The sequence below is a fragment of the Salmo trutta genome, chromosome 7 (genome assembly GCF_901001165.1).
Source record: "Salmo trutta chromosome 7, fSalTru1.1, whole genome shotgun sequence".
In the NCBI taxonomy this organism is placed as follows: Eukaryota; Metazoa; Chordata; class Actinopteri; order Salmoniformes; family Salmonidae; genus Salmo; species Salmo trutta.
Window position 1 is genome coordinate 48,234,680 of NC_042963.1, and position 17,535 is coordinate 48,252,214.

The 17,535-nt window shown below is 42.8% G+C and overlaps 1 protein-coding gene across 2 annotated transcripts in view; it reads left to right on the top strand.

Annotated features, from left to right (window-relative positions):
* The window catches only part of mgat4c (mgat4 family member C), a 172,057-nt gene that overhangs the window by 93,738 nt on the left and 60,784 nt on the right, over positions 1-17,535 (top strand). The window lies entirely within an intron of this gene.

Below are 17,535 nucleotides of genomic sequence, written 5' to 3' on the forward strand. Positions count from 1 at the left end.
AAAGAAGCAATAAAACTGGACTTCTTTAGACTAGTTGAGTATCTGGAGCATCAGCATTTGTGGGTTCGATTACAGGTTCAAAATGGCCAGAAACAAAGACCTTTCTTCTGAAACTCGTCAGTCTATTCTTGTTCTGAGAAATGAAGGCTATTCCATGCGAGAAATTGCCAAGAAACTGAAGATCTCATACAACGCTGTGTACTACTCCCTTCACAGACAGCGCAAACTGGCTCTAACCAGAATAGAAAGAGGAGTGGGAGGCCCCGGTGCACAACTGAGCAAGAGCACAAGTACATTAGAGTGCCTAGTTTGAGAAACAGCATGGTGGAGGCAATGTGATGGTCTAGGGGTGCTTTGGTGGTGGTAAAGTGGGAGATTTGTACAGGTTAAAAGGGATCTTGAAGAAGGAAGGCTATCACTCCATTTTGCAACGCCATGCCATACCCTGTGAAAGGCGCTTAATTGGAGCCAATTTCCTCCTACAACAGGACAATGACCCAAAGCACAGCTCCAAACTATGCAAGAACTACACTGCTCAAAAAAATAAAGGGAACACTAAAATAACACATCCTAGATCTGAATGAATGAAATAATCTTATTAAATACTTTTTTCTTTACATAGTTGAATGTGCTGACAACAAAATCACACAAAAATAATCAATGGAAATCCAATTTATCAACCCATGGATTTGGAGTCACACTCAAAATTAAAGTGGAAAACCACACTACAGGCTGATCCAACTTTGATGTAATGTCCTTAAAACAAGTCAAAATGAGGCTCCGTAGTGTGTGTGGCCTCCACGTGCCTGTATGACCTCCCTACAACGCCTCGGCATGCTCCTGATGAGGTGGTGGATGGTCTCCTGAGGGATCTCCTCCCAGACCTGGACTAAAGCATCCGCCAACTCCTGGACAGTCTGTGGTGCAACGTGGCGTTGGTGGATGGAGCGAGACATGATGTCCCAGATGTGCTCAATTGGATTCAGGTCTGTCCATAGCATCAATGCCTTCCTCTTGCAGGAACTGCTGACACACTCCAGCCATATGAGGTCTAGCATTGTCTTGCATTAGGAGGATCCCAGGGCCAACCGCACCAGCATATGGTCTCACAAGGGGTCTGAGGATCTCATCTCGGTACCTAATGGCAGTCAGGCTACCTCTGGCGAGCACATGGAGGGCTGTGCGGCCCCCCAAAGAAATGCCACCCCACACCATGACTGACCCACCGCCAAACCGGTCATGCTGGAGGATGTTGCAGGCAGCAGAACATTCTCCACGACGTCTCCAGACTCTGTCACATCTGTCACATGTGCTCAGTGTGAACCTGCTTTCATCTGTGAAGAGCACAGGGCGCCAGTGGCGAATTTGCCAATCTTGGTGTTCTCTGGCAAATGCCAAACGTCCTGCACGGTGTTGGGCTGTAAGCACAACCCACCTGTGGACGTCGGGCCCTCATACCACCCTCATGGAGTCTGTTTCTGACCGTTTGAGCAGACACATGCACATTTGTGGCCTGCTGGAGTTCATTTTGCAGGGCTCTGGCAGTGCTCCTCCTGCTCCTCCTTGCACAAAGGCGGAGGTAGCGGTCCTGCTGCTGGGTTGTTACCCTCCTACGGCCTCCTCCACATCTCCTGATGTACTGGCCTGTCTCCTGGTAGCACCTCCATGCTCTGGACCCTACGCTGACAGACACAGAAAACCTTCTTGCCACAGCTCGCATTGATGTGCCATCCTGGATGAGCTGCACTACCTTGTGTGGGTTGTAGACTCCGTCTCATGCTACCATGAGCACCGCCAGCATTCAAAAGTGACCAAAACATCAGCCAGGAAGCATAGGAACTGAGAAGTGGTCTGTGGTCACCACCTGCAGAACCACTCCTTTATTGGGGGTGTCTTGCTAATTGCCTATAATTTCCACCTGTTGTCTATTCCATTTGCACAACAGCATGTGACATTTATTGTCAATCAGTGTTGCTTCCTAAGTGGATAGTTTGATTTCACAGAAGTGTGATTGACTTGGAGTTACATTGTGTTGTTTAAGTGTTCCCTTTATTTTTTTGAGCAGTGTATTTAGGGAAGTAGCAGTCAGTTGGTATTCTGTCTATAATGGAGTGGCCAGCACTGTCACCGGATCTCAAGCCTATTGAGCTGTTGTGGGAGCAGCTTAACAGTATGGTAAGTAAGAAATGCCCTTCAAGCCAATCCAACTTGTGGGAGGTGCTTCAGGAAGTATGGGGGGAAATCTCTTCAGATAACCTCAACAAATTGACAACTAGAATGCCAAAGGTCTGCAAGGCTGTAATTGCTGCAAATGAAGGATTCTTTGATGAAAGCAAAGTTTGAAGGACACAATTATTATTTCAGTTAAAATCATTATAACCTTGTCAACGTCTTGACTATATTTCCTATTCATTTTGCAACTCATTTCATGTATGTTTTCATGGAAAACAAGGACATTTCTAAGTGACCCCAAACTTTTGAATGGTAGTGTAAAAAATGGTCAAATAAATAAAAACTTTTGACTGGTACTGTATATCCACAGTGCATTTGGAAAGTATTCAGACCCTTTGACTTTTCCACATTTTGTTACGTTACAGCCTTATTCTTAAATGTATTAAATCATTTTTTTCTTCTTCCTCATCAATCTACACAAAATACTAATAATAACAAAGGGAAAACAGTTTTTTTTATTTTTGCAAATGTATTACAAAATAAAAAACAGAAATATTACATTTACATAACCATTCAGATCCTTTACTCAGTACTTTGTTGAAGCACCTTTGGCAGCGATTACAGCCTTGAGTCTTCTTGGGTAAGACACACACCTTGGAGTTTTTCCCATTCTTCTCTGCAGATCCTCTCAAGCTCTGTCAGGTTTGACAGGGAGCATCGCTGCACAGCTACTGTATTTTCACATCTCTCCAGAAATGTTCGATCAGGTTCAAGTCCAGGCTCTGGCTGGGCCACTCAAGGACATTCAGATACTTGTCCCGAAACCACTCCTGCATTGTCTTGGTTGTGTGCTTTGGATCGTTGTCCTGTTGGAATGTGAACCTTCACCCCAGTCTGAGATCCTGAGCGCTCTGGAGCAGGTTTTCATCAAGGACCTCTCTGTACTTTGCTCCATTCGTCGTTCCCTCAATCCTGACTAGTCTCCCAGTCCCTGTCGCTAAAACTTTCCCCATAGCATGATGCTGCCACCACCGTGCTTCACCGTAGGGATGGTGCCAGGTTTCCTCCAGACATGACGTTTGGCATTCAGGCCAAAGAGTTCAATCTTGGTTTCATCAGACCAGAGAATCTCGTGTGGACGCATTTTACTGAGGAGTGGCTTCCGTCTGGCCACTCTACCATAAATACCTGATTGGTGGAGTGCTGCAGAGATGGTTGTCCTTCTGGAAGGTTCTCCCATCTCCACAGAGGAACTTTGGAGCTCTGCCAGAGTGACCATCGGGTTCTTGGTTACCTCCCTGACCAAGGCCCTTATCCCCCAATTGCTCAGTTTGGCCAGAATCTTGATGGTTCCAAACTTCTTCCATTTAAGAATGATGGATGCCACTGTGTTCTTGGGGATGTTCAATGCTGCGGCAAAGGGTCTATATACTTATGTAAAGAAGGTATTTCAGTTTTTTATTTGTGGTAAATTTGCAAACATTTCTTAAAACCTGTTTTTGCATTGTCATTATGGGGTATTGTGTGTAGATTGATGAGAAACCCCCCTAAATTTGATAAATTTAGAATAAGGCTGTAACATAACAAAATGTGGAAAAAGTCAAGGGGTCTGAATACTTTCCGATTGCACTGTATATTTCCCCTAATTTTAACATTCTGTCATAAAGAGGATATGTTCAACTTCATAAAGAACATGTTTTTTTTGTCTCAAGAGGTTAAATAAAAAGACTAAGTGCCAGATAAAGTAACAGGGTTGACATCTTCATCTTAAATCAGCCATAAATCCCCTTGTGACTGGGGGAATGGAAGTTTGGAAGAGTCCACAGAGGGACATGTCAAAATGTTGAATTTGGGCAAGTCTTTATTCATATACATTTTTTAGGATGTATTCAATTTTCCATTTGGTCTATATTAAAGGGCACTTAATTTAATATAGCAGGCTTTTAAAATGCAATATTGGTGCACAATTTCTAGTTAAAATGTCAAAGGGATGCAAAAGGCACTCTTTTCGTGCAACGACCCATTTGTTTGTTGTTCTCCTTGAATTTCCCTTATACTGTACTTCTCCATACATCAGAGAAGCTACTGTAGCCTACAACTCAGTGTAGCAGAGCGAATGATGCCTCTCGCTGTGATCTGACATTATAAAAGGTGAACACAATGAGAAAGTGCTGTCTCACTGTCGCCCGCATACACTTAAAAAAACATCTCCTAATTAGCATTTACAAATGGGTTTTTCCTTTCCCTTCCGTGGTGCAGACACAGAACATTGCATTATCTCTGTCTCCATCTGTGGAGGCTGGTGGGAGGAGCTATAGGAGGACGGGCTCATTGTAATGGCTGGAATGGAATAAATGGAACAGTACCAAACATATGGAAACCACGTTTGACTCCGTTCCGTTCATTCCATTCCAACCATTACAATGAGCCCGTCCTCATATTTCTCCCCCCCCCCCCACCAGCCTCCACTGGTCTCCATCTGTCTGGTAATTAGTTTCATCAGTTCCTCTCATGAATCTGGGAGGAGGTGAGGCAGAGGACAAAGGAGAATTTCATCCTCCTTTTGTATTTTTTTGTTTTATTTTCTATAGAGATCGACAGTGTCAGAGAGTGAGATATATGAGAGGGTGTAGGTTTTAGAAGAGGTGAAGTGGGGGATCGAACCCTGGTCTCCGGGACAGTATATGTGGTCCTGACCACCGATATGTGTTCTGGAGGTGGGAGCAAAGACTGAGGACACTGACTCTCGGGACTCTATTTTTGTCTGGCGTTAAGCCAAAGCAATTGTCAAAAACACGCTTGTTCGCAATTTTGACCTGTTAAAGCTGGCACTTTTGTATTTTCTAACCCTAGCACTAGGATTGGTAATTTACCTGTCTTATATGAGCTGGCTTTCCCTGAGGTAGGAAGGGTGGCAATATCTGAGGTGTGTCCTTAAAAACGTGCGCCAAAGTGCCAATTTCAGTATGGCTGGTGGGGAAAGCTGGTCTTGTGGTTGTGGTTGATTATGGCATGAATTTTCACAACGGAAGTGCAGCCTCTCCAACCGTATTTAAAAACATAAAAAACAAATGTTTTTCCCCCCATTTAAAAAAACAAGCATAGCATCCCCTCCTCTCACTGTACTGCAGGCTGTTTTTTTTGTCCTGCCCAATGCATTCACCAAGTATTCAAGATTATCAATAAAGGGTTTGGCTCGTGAGACTGCTTTAAAATGAATCTTAATCACCAAAGCTTTATTAAAATATTAAGTTTGGGAGCAGCAAAAGAGTGAGTGTACATCCCCTTTTTATCTATGTAGGCTATTGTATATTATTTTAGCTAAGTCCTGTTAATATTTTGGATGTGGGTAAAAAAAACTCCATGTAGGCTATATGTCCATAATGGAATGAGAGATGAGATAATCCGGTGACACTCATATTTAGAAACATTGAAGTTGTTTTCCTGCAACAATTGCTTGCTTTCCATTTCGTTTGATTAAAAAACAAGCCCTTAGTAGGCTACCCTTACCCTACTATAACGAAAGCTGTTTCAACAGCAATGCATCTAGTGTCTTTTTTATGCTGGCCATGCATTAGCCAAGTAGCCTATCCATCAAAGGTTTCTAAATGGTCTAGGCTTCTGCCATCATGCTTTTGCATTATTCAGAATTGACATAGGTCTATCTGCAGTGCATACTCCATTCAGCTCCATTTGCAAGGAGCGCCTGTTGTCCGATTACAAACATATTCACATTTTTCAGTCCTATAACGCCATATCAATGGTAGGCCTAGGCTATATATTTATTGAGAACGTGCCTCACACATACAATACAATTTACGGGAGCCTAGTATTTTTTATTTGAGGAGAAGTGTGATACGTAAAGGCCTATACTCGTTGAAGCCAGTTAAAACAATGTTGACTTTCAACACTCCAAACATATTGAGCAAACACTGGATGATTTTTTACTGCTGCTATTACTGTAGCCTATGCCATTTAATCAATAAACTGTAGTATCAATCTACAATGGACTAGGATGAGAATATTCTGTGCCCCCAGCTTAATTGGAGTTGATGACAATGCAAAGACTGTCAATAACCTACAGAACTTGAGACAAACGCATGCAGTATGAAGCCATGAAAGCATTGATTGACCATCATCACACCTACAACCAGCTATTTTCTCTCATAATTCCGTCTGTGAAAATCAGGAAAACAAATTCTGACATACCCCCAGACCTATAGCGCTACCGCCAGCGCTTAGATTTACCATAGCATTAGGTTTGTTGAAGTAGAGCCCTCGGAGTGAAAAGGCTTTATTTTCTGCCTATTGTATCTACACACTGTTGACAGGATCAAACAAGGACAAAGCTGTGTTTGTGTTGGCTGGCTGAAGAAGTGCACTTGCCCAGAGGGTTTATCAAGAGGGAAAATATTGACAGCAAAGCAAAGCCACTGTTGCACTTTGCTGCTGTTATTGCTTTTTACACTTCTGTGCTACAGACAGTAGAGTCACTATGTAGAACAATTGTCAACCGACAGCCAGAGTATATATGTTGTCACTGACAGTGGCACAGCCTAGTGGGATGAAGGGGCCACGTGGAGCTTCTTACCAGTGTATGTGCACAAACAGTAAAGAATCTTTAGTGTTCTCATAGATTGTAAGTTGTAAGTTGATTGTATAACTGGTGGTTCACTCAAAAGTTTGAATAGCTTCTGGTTTTTGCTGGTGTCTCAATCTTCCCATTCTCCAGTAAAAAGCCATTGTTAGTTGATTTTCGGACTGGTGGGAGGCGTCATTTACTGACGGAAGCCAATGTGATACATACTTTTCCAATCAACGGATAGCTGTATAAAGTGAGACACTTGAATGCATGAGACATTTGACATTCTTTAAGTGACTTGAAACAGTTTAAAGTGAGAATGAAGAGAACCAGATCTACATCTGCTCGAATGGAGCAACACTAATGTGGGCGATGTACATTAAAGATTTATGCAAACAGCTGTTCTTCCTACAGGACAGACAGCAATAACCAATGCCTGTGTACTCACATTCCAGATCAGGGAGAAGGAGGAAGTAGCCTTGAAAAAAACATCACAGCCGATTGGCGTGGAGCTAGAGCACCTATCCCAGCTGCCCAAGCTGTGCATAGCGTCAAAGAGAGCTCACACTAAGCAGCCCTTTCACAATAACTTTTAATTCAGATTGAACTCAGCTCAACACCACCAGCAGTTTACGTGATGGAGGGCACGGTTGCTTGAGCAGTTGTTAAATAATCTTCAGCATCTGGAATGTGGTGATCACTGGTCGATAAAGTCATTTGTCTTTGGTGATTGCATGCAATTTTTTTATGTTAACACCATTGTTAAAATACATTTCAAGTCAAATGTTTAAACAGAGACAAAAGATGATTTTCTGATTCAAAATACAGATTTGCGGAAGACTAGAACACTCTTCCTCCCTCTTTCTCTCTCTTCCTCTCTCTCTCTCACTATATCACTCTCGCTCTCTCCATCTCCCATTCCGCCACTCATGCATCCTGATCCCCTTTTCGCGGGTGTTCGGGGAGATTGACGTATCGCTGTAAAAGGGAGCTTGATTAAATGTCCAGAGCAATGCAGCATTGAAATGGATTGGACATGCAGTGCGAACCACTGAACAGCGATAGCTAGCTACTACTCTATTTTCTATCCAGCTAGCCGTATAAAGATGTAGATGATCTTTAAGGAGAGTAACATAATAGCATTCTCTCTCTACCACTGTGAGGGCCATGTCCCAGCTACGTCCCAAATGGAACCCTATTCCCAATGTAGTGCACTATACTGTAAAGGTAATAGGGCACCATTTGGGACGCAGACAGGGATATGGCCCTCACAGTGGTAGAGAGAGAAACATCACGCTATCAGAAACATCACGCTTGCCATCTGAATGGTAATGTGACAATCTGATTGCCAATTTAACACAGTGCACAACAAAGCACTACCCCCTCGCTAAATCAAAATGGATGCCCACAAAATAACCACAAACACGAACAATATGGTCAATCATAAACCAAATGCCATTTTGCATTTCATTTCATACCAATCCAACTGAGTAATTCCAATCACAATGGTGTGAGATCATGAAATGGATAATAGCTCCTTCCAAAGCAAACCTGAGGGGTCTGGAAAGATAAGAAAAGGCACACTGTTGGTGTCCAAAATAGCACCCTATTCCTTATGTAGTGCACTACTTTTGACTAGAGTCCGAATGGCCCTGGTCAAAAGTAGTGCCCTGTAAAGGGAATAGGGTGCCATTTGGAACGGAGACAGTGTTTTTCCATCATCAACACAACAGTCACACCTTGCTCCATGCAGCCCCCCTCCTGCCTGCCATGCTGAATAACGCCCGCCTCTGCCAAAACCACCACCGCTGAGGCACTGAGCTGAGTTATTCCTGCTGGAAATCACAGTAATAAGCAGGTGATCACCTTTAGAAATAAGAGTTGGTTGTTTTTTTCTAATGGAGGAGCCGCATCACACGCCGTCACTCCTCGTTCATCAGCAGCTGTTAGCCAAGATACCATGGAATAGGGCTCTCTTTCTGCTTCAATGGTGGACTACATTTCATCAGTTCTCAACTGTACAGTATGTTGTTAGCCAACCTACAGTGGTTATGGCTCTCAATGCTCTATGGTGGACTAGATTTCATCAGTATGATACAGTTAATTCAAATACTTAACGTTTAATAGGTTAAGTGTTTACTAGTGTATTAGTGTTACAGTCATTACCACCTCTTTTTTTTAAATTAATTAACAGGATATTTTAAGTGGTGATCCGTAATCCAGGGATGATAGTCACACACGTATTTGATCTTGCAATTACGTCCAGGCTGTATCACAACCGGCCGTGATTGGGAGTCCCATAGATCGGTGCACAATTGGCCCAGCGTCAACCGGGTTTGGCCGGTGTAGGCTGTCAATGTAAATATGGCTTGGAGTAGTAGCTGTTAAGGAGCCTTTTGGACCTAGACTTGGCGCTCCGGTACCGCTTGCCGTGTGGTAGCAGAGAGAACAGTCTATGACTTTGGTGACTGGATTCTTTGACAATTTTTTGGGCCTTCACACACACTACCCTCTGTAGCGCCTTGCGGTCGGATGCCGAGCAGTTGTCATACCGGGCAGTGATGCAACCGGTCAGGATGCTTTCGATGGTGCAGCTGTATAACTTTTTGAGCATGCCAAATCTTTTCAGTCTCCTGAGGGTGAAAAGGGTTGTCGTGCCCTCTTCACGACTGTCTTGGTGTGTTTGGACCATGATAGTTTGTTGGTGATGTGAGCACCAAGGAACTTGAAACTCTCGACCCGCTCAGCAATAGCCCTGTCAATGTGAATGGGGGCGTGTTTGGCCCTCCTTTTCCTGTAGTCCATGATCATCTCCTTTGTCTTGCTCACATTGAGGGAGAGGTTGTTGTTCTGGCACAACACTGCCAGTTCCCAGACCTTGTCACTATAGGCTGTCTCATCGTTGTCAGTGATCAGGGCTACCACCGTTGTGTCGTCAGCAAACTAAATTATGGTGTTGGAGTCGTGCTTGGCCACGCAGTCGTGAGTGAACAGGGAGTAAAGGAGGGGACTAAGCACGCATGCCAGCCGATTCATGATTTAGACTGGCTGAGAAACGCTGCCTGTCTGTCTTGTCCCGACTTCCGACACGTTAATTACTATGGGACAGCTGGAGATCGAATTTGAATATTGAAACAATGTTTCAAATGTCGGAGAGACAGAAAGCAAGGTTTATACAAATCTCCGCTGTTGAAGAAAAATAAATGTGAGATGATGTCTAGATGCTTTTTATAGTGGAGATCAAGTTTATAAAGTGCCTGGCTGTGCTGATGAGACAGTGGATTGGCAGTCTAATGGAACAGAGTAAATAGGCATTTTAACGTCATAGATTTAGCCGGTGGTAACTTGTGGAATAGACACCAGCTGGAATGCGCTTTTAACCAATCAGCATTCAGGATTAGTCCCACCCATTGTATAATTTCATACTGACCCAACTTACTTTCGAAGTGTCACTGTTAATCTGTGTTGGAGAGTGTTTCTGTGGTTAGTAGTGATTAGTTACTGGAAAGGATTTGCTCTACTTCTTCTATAAAAGTGGCTTTTTATTTTTCCAAATCTCAATTACAGTGTTTGTGAAGCCTTTCACCTTCCAATTAATTCTAACAGTGCCAGTGGGATCTGTCTGACTTCAATTACCAGAGCAGCACAATACAATAAGTTATCCTGTTTGGCACTCTTATCTCTTCAGCTCTAATCATGGAAAACACAAACCTCTTCCAGCTCAACAATAGTGCCAGCTTCTCCCACAGCATCTTCCATAGTGACCTCTTAGCTGTTTCAGGTTCAGAGTGCAGGACAAAGATCAAAGTGAGAGAGCAAACATACTGAGTCTTTCACGGGTGTTTAAACCTTCATTAGGGTAGGGGGCAGTATTTTCACCTCCCAAAGTAAACTGTCTGTTACTCAGACCCAGAAGCTAGGATATGCATATCCAGATAGAAAACACTCTAAAGTTTCTAAAACTGTTAAAATAATGTCTGTGAGTATAACAGAACTGATATGGCAGGTGAAAACCTGAGAAAAATCCATCCAGGAAGTGGGATTTTTTTTATTTTTGTAGTTTTCTATTGAATGCCATTACAGTATCCATTGACTTAGGACTCAAATTGCAATTCTTATGTCTTCCACTAGATGTCAACAGTCTTTAAAAATTGTTTCAGGCTTGTATTCTGAAAAATGAGGGAGTAAAACCACTTTGAATGAGTGGACCCTGCAGTGTCCCAGAGGTTTTTCATGCGCACAACCGAGAGCACCCCTTTCTAGTTTTCCTTTTATATTGACAAAGCTTTTGAAATATGATTGATTATTATGACTAAAAACAACCTGAGGATTGATTATAAACATAATTTGACATGTTTCTACAAACTTTACTGATACTTTTCGGATTTTTCGTCTGTCTCTTGTGACTGCCTTTGAGCCTGTGGATTACTGAACAAAACGCGCGAACATAACTGAGGTTTTTGGATATAAAGAGGGACTTTATCGAAAAAAACAAACATTTATTGAGTAAATGGGAGTCTTGTGAGTGCAACCATATGAAGATCATCAAAGGTAAGTGATTAATTTTATCACTATTTCTGACTTGTGTAACTCCTCTACTTGGCTGGTAACTGTTTGTAATGATTTGTCTGCTGGCCGCTGTTCTCAGATAATCGCCGTAAAGCCTTTTTGAAATCTGACACCGTGGTGGTTGGATTAAAAGAAGTTAATTTTTAAACTGATGAATAACACTTGTATGTTTTATGAATTTTTATAATGAGTATTTCTGTTTTTGAATTTGGCGCTCTGCAATTTCACTGGATGTTGGCCAGGTGGGACGGTAGCATCCCACACCCCCTAGAGAGGTTAAGCTGGATGCTTGCAGCCCAACAACTTGGTATGATATAAACCTGAAGTTTAAACACTCAAGTTTCAGATTGTGTATTTAACTCCCACTCCATGGATCCAGTATTCCAGAATGAAATACTAGCAGAAGGATCGACCTGGTTTCTCACCATCTTGGTTTTCTGTATGTTTGAAATGTCTCAGCAGGCATCAGTCAAAGTTTATCCAATACTGTTGAGAGGAGAAAAACTAAAATGCCCTCCCATGAGATATAATTTCTCTCCTAGCCTTGGGGCTTAGCACACTGACCCTCTGTTAGGGAAGAGGGAGGAAGAGAAGAGAATGACAGAGAGAGAGAAGGAAAGAGAGGTGGGAGGCAGGAGGGTTGAGATTAATGTAGATCACCTGTCATCACCTGGCGGCTGATCAAAAGAGCCCATTGGCAGGCGGAGCACAGAATCCACTGGAGCCTCTTCTTTATGCCAAGCACCAGCTTTTCTGAGGTAGACAACACAAGAGTCTGGCTCCAGGCATGGAGTAGAGAGGAGGTGTGAGAAGGGAGGGAGGGAGTGTGTGATTGGAGGTGGAGAAGTGCGGGCACATAAACACACACATGTACATGTGCATACATACACACACATACATGCACACATACACACACGCATACACAAATGCATGCATGCACACACCCACGCACGAACACACACACAAACCTTCTCACTCTGTCTCAAGGCATGAATCAGACACTTCAAAATGTCACCAGCATCCCTGAGAAAATGGAATGAGAAAGTGTGATGATGATAAGACGCTTATGCTGTGGGAGGTGTGGGAATATGAGACCATTGAAGGGAGAGACCAATCTGAGAAACCATTTTCACAGAGTAGGAGATGGACAGAAATGAGAAAGAGGTAGAGTGGCCGACCTTGAGTATCTTGTCTCTACCTCTCTGTAGTATCTGTCTATAAAGTGGAGACCGGTTCAAAGAAAATATTTTTGTTAAAAGCTTTAGGAAAATACATTTTACCAGGAAAAAAGTTGTCAGTCGAAATGTTATGGTTTAACATAATTATGTGTCTAACCTTGCATGCAAGTGTCATAATGTAGTGGCGTGACAATACAACATGACAACAAAAACAACAACATTGTAATAGAATGGAAACACTGTATAGCACATCTCTTTTCAAGGAGTTACTTAGGTGTGCACTTCTTCTAAATCAATGTCAAGCCTATTTCAGAAATACTGACTCAGCAAGTTGCGGAGATATACAGTGGATCTGGCAGTGGTAACCTTTCCAGATTATGGTGACATTAAAAGCTGCATGCGCCGAGCATGGGGACCCGACTACCCAGGCCCTCATCTAATGCAAACGTCCTCTCTCACCTCTATCTGCAAAAGTAATTATGGCAAACTGCTGTGACTTCTTGGGCTGTGTGAGAGGGGACAGCGCATTGCATAGGTCCTAGAAAAACACTCATCTGTCCACGTACGGAGGAGACAATTATCTTTTCCAGTGTAGAGGTGCTGGGCTGGAGAGGGAGGAGACCAAGAGCGCCCCTCAACATTACCCCCCTCCTCAAAGTGCACTTCTAGCTGAAGTATGGGTTTATACTGACAGCCTTGAGGGCCTCAAAAGTGACACCGCTGAAAGTATGCCTTAGGCTACCAATGCATTTGTCTGGTTGGGTTATCACACTAGACAGTGGGAGCTTGATCAATGTCATGTCAAACACTATTTCCCAGTATTTTCTATGAGATTATATCATATGTTTGTTGGAATATCAGTGAGACTCAAGATAATCAGACATTTGATGATAATTGAAAATGTGCATATTATTTTGTGGCGTCGCTGCTTCTTAAGCTGCTGTTCCAGTCACACAAAACTGGATGCCACATTAATCCTCATGAATACGATGGCGGCATGTGCATTTGTTTATTTCTCCTGCAGTCAAAGTGGTATTACATTATAAAGGGAGGTATCTATCATCGTAGTAGGGGATGTTTGTGCTTGTGTCAGAAGGCTTGAGTCTGGCTGGAGCTTCAGGGAGCTATACTGACCCTTCTGTTCAGAGTCAGTGGGCAGCAGTGGGCCAGAGCGGTGTATCCTAACCTATGGCCTCTGGCAGTTGGCTGCTGTCTTTACCTCCATGGAGCAGGCCAATTGGGCCGAGAGCCCGATAGGAGTGGACATTTCTGGGGCTCGGAGTGTCCTCTGCCCCCATGCTGAGACACAGAGGGCCCAGAGGGGCCAGATAGACAGATTATCCACCCCACTCCAGAGACATGGGGTCAATGTGTGAGAGAGAGAGAGAGAGAGAGAGAGAGACAGAGTCCACAACTGTGCTTAGCATGGTTGGGTCAGTGCCATTTCAGATCAGTAAATTCAGGAAGTAAACTGGAATTCCAATTGACCTCAATGCAGTTAAATGAGAAGATATTCAAAGGGCTCCAACTCCCCTCTTAGGTACAGTAAGTTTACCTCCCAAGGAATAAATAAAACGCTTGTAACATAACAGCATTGTGAGTAATCACAAGGGAGGGTGTTTTCTAATCAAGATGTTTGTAGCAAACAAAAAAACTTGAATCATTCACATGGAGAGAAAAAATGTGCAATTAGCTACTGCAGAGAGAAGAGAGAAAAAAAATCACATTCATTATGGTGAAATATGGCCACCATGAGGAGATGAAGCCTCTTGAGCTGTAATGAAGTAGGCCCCCTGATCATGAATTCACCAATTATGGTTCTCGTATAACATTGAAATTATGTGCATTTTAACCACTGGTTCATAATACAAACATTCTCACATCTTCCCGGTGGTTTCAAGGAGCCGTCCCTACTTGTACATGCAAGGGTTAATTACAATAATTAAGGCTTTGGTGTTCCTCATACAATCGCATGCTTGGCAGTAGAATATGTATGCTGAAAGAAAACGTTTGAATAGATTGCAAGGCCTTTTCCTTGTCTCATATTGCATAAAACATTTCAGAGTTATGTGAGCTCCATTTTCTTTAAATTTTTTTCTGTATATTTTTGCCCTCTTTTTTTTGGGGGGGGGGTGAAATAGGAGTGCTGCACTCTCCAGGTCTTATGAGCTTGTAGGCTCTTGAACTCTATCAAACCGAGCCAAGCCGTACTGTACCATGCTTGCCCAGTAAGCATACTTTCACACTATTTATTCCAGCATGGTTCAGTTCACTGAAAGTGGGAAGAGCTGGCCCAATATCGTATTTGCTATTGCCCATTTACAAGTGGGCCAGGAGGGCAGAGACTCCTGATGAAGCCCCAAAAACAGGGACCACCCTTTTGTGTCACTGCACTCATCAACATAATGTCATTCAATCTTGAATTTAAAACTATGTATTCCCTGTGTTTTGTTGATCTCTGGAATTTGTTCCTGAAATGTTCATATTTCCATTTATACTCTCTATGAAACACTTATAAACATGACAGTGATTTTAAAGTAAGAAATATTGTTGTTTTGAGATCAACAGAATATGTGTGTCTGCATTATGTATGATGTATGTGAGCGAGAGAAAGAGACAGTGAGGTTGTCTGGCTGAGCTTTTATCCTCCTTAAATGTACCAAAATGAGTCTTGGGGAAAAGGAAGCTGTGTGGCTTTTGAAGAATTAATAAGCCTGTCTCATTTAGATGTGTCTAGTGTCGCTGGCAGCCTCTGGAAGCCCCAGTTTAAAATTTTCTTGACAGTGCCTTTGATGATCACTGATAACGTAGCGAGACTCCCAGGGAGCGAAGCATCCGACAATGCAGAGAGTCAGTGGAGACCAGCTCTACTGATCCTGACTGCTCTTTATTGTCTGGCCTCTCTCCAGCATCGCAGAGCCCATCAATGCCTTGGCTTAGCGCTCTCATAAACAGTCGTTATCACATAAATTACACATTCCCTTGTCACAACATCACTGGGAGCGAGTACATGTATGGCACCTTTCTCTTTTCTGCTTATGTGGACAATCAGTTAGGCCATTTGATGAAGGTCAGTGGCTTTTCTGAGCATGCAGGCATTGTACCAGAAACTCAACAGGGTCATTTCATACAGATTTTGGCTCAGTTACCCAAAATGCCCAGTGCTGTTAAAACATTTTTCACAGTGCTCAAAGTGCAAAGACTCTGAACTGAACTTAGATCTTTATTGGAGTTATAGGCGAAGGATAGCACTCTCAATCCCATTACTGTTTTAAACATTTTATTTTCTTCAAGTTAGTTTCAAATGTCCCCATGTACTGCACCCATTTAAATACACTGCCACACATATTTGGGTTAAAACCTGCCCTTGTCTGTCGAAAATTAGAGTAATGGATTTACTGAAGCAATGAGGTTCCCTCCCAGTAATATAATACTACAATTCAGGTCGTATCTATTCTGGCTCCTAATTCAATGAACGGGACCCTACCTGGAACACACTTGTCATACCAATATGAAGCGTCGACAGGGAGCACTGTAGAGAGCTAGCCTGTGACCCTGTTTTAATATGTTGCCTCAGGGCCTTCTGGCTGCAATAACATCACTACACTCACTCACTGACATTGGAACCTTGACGGTACAGTAGATACTGAGGCTGAAAGATACTGAGGCAGAAAAGTTTGCAGAACAACGGGGGAATGCAATGAGGCTTCCACATAAGCAAGTTATTCCACACTGTTTGTACGCGCTCCTATTGCGCAGAATTCGCCAACCCTCAAAGTTAGTGTCATTAAAACCATGTTTTACATTCAGAGAAGTAAAAGTAAATGTCCTATCAATCATAACAGATGATGATGATGCTCTATTGTTGCAATGTCTTCGTGATCTAAATCTGGAACACCTATTGTTGTTTCGTTCACCATGCAGAGCAAAGAAGCTGTGTGTAGGCTACTCAAACAAATCTTATTTGTCACATGCGCCAAATACCTTACTGTGAAATGCTTACTTACAAGCCCTTAATAACCAGCAATGCAGTTTTAAGAAAATAGAGTTTAAGAAAATATTTACTAAATAAACTAAAATACTTGTCCGGTACTGCAAGAGCTTTTTTAATGGTTTGTTGTTTGTGGAACTGAGTCAGACTTCATTAAGGACACAGCTAGGCTTTTAGAGTTGCTTTTAATTATGTTGTGGGTGCAGTTTGTGAGGCTTAGGGATTTGAACCGGCATGAGTGAGAAGACCAGGGTACTGTCAATGGTGTCGTAGCAGATAGATAGGATACTACTGACACCAGATGAGTTTAGTTTTCTGGGGAAGTATAGGTGTTGTTGGCTTTTTATTGTTGAATACTGTGTTTTCAAGAACCCTTCAGCCTGTCCTTTTTCTATGGATTATGGACTTCAGATGGGTTGATAGGGTGGAGTTGTTTGGATTCACTCCTCTGGGTTCTTAAGTTTTCACTATGTTTAGTTCCAGGAACAAGCCTGTTCACTCACAAATCCCCTGTCTGGATTCTTGCTGAAGGTAACCTGCCTATTAGCAAGTTTAAACAACATGGCTGAAGGACTGGTTGAAAGGGGCTTGCAAATAAGCTTGAATGAAACACAGCCATGCGCAGCAGGTTATCGACTGAAAGAACAAAATTAGAATTGATTTGCTGAGAAAAAGAGGTTGGCTGCCTTCCTTGGTACTGTAGCCAGTGACTGCTGCAGTGAATTTGTAATCCAGCGGTCTTGGTTGAAGTCTCTCATTACTCTGTCAGACAGACAGGCCTGCAGAGAAGCAGATTGGGAACGAGACAGACATCAGGCTGTATTAAGATTCAGCCACTCCTCAATGCTTCCAAGAGACGGTTGGGTTGACGGGAGAAGTCTTCTAGTGCAAAGCATAGTCTTGGTGTCAACCAGGGAATTGAAGGGATATGACTAGGGTTGCAACTTTCAATATATTCCTTGGTTTTCCCTAAATCCCGGTTGGAGGTTCCCGGAATCAGGAAGGAAAAAACAGGAAATCTGGAAACCTCCAACCAGGATTTC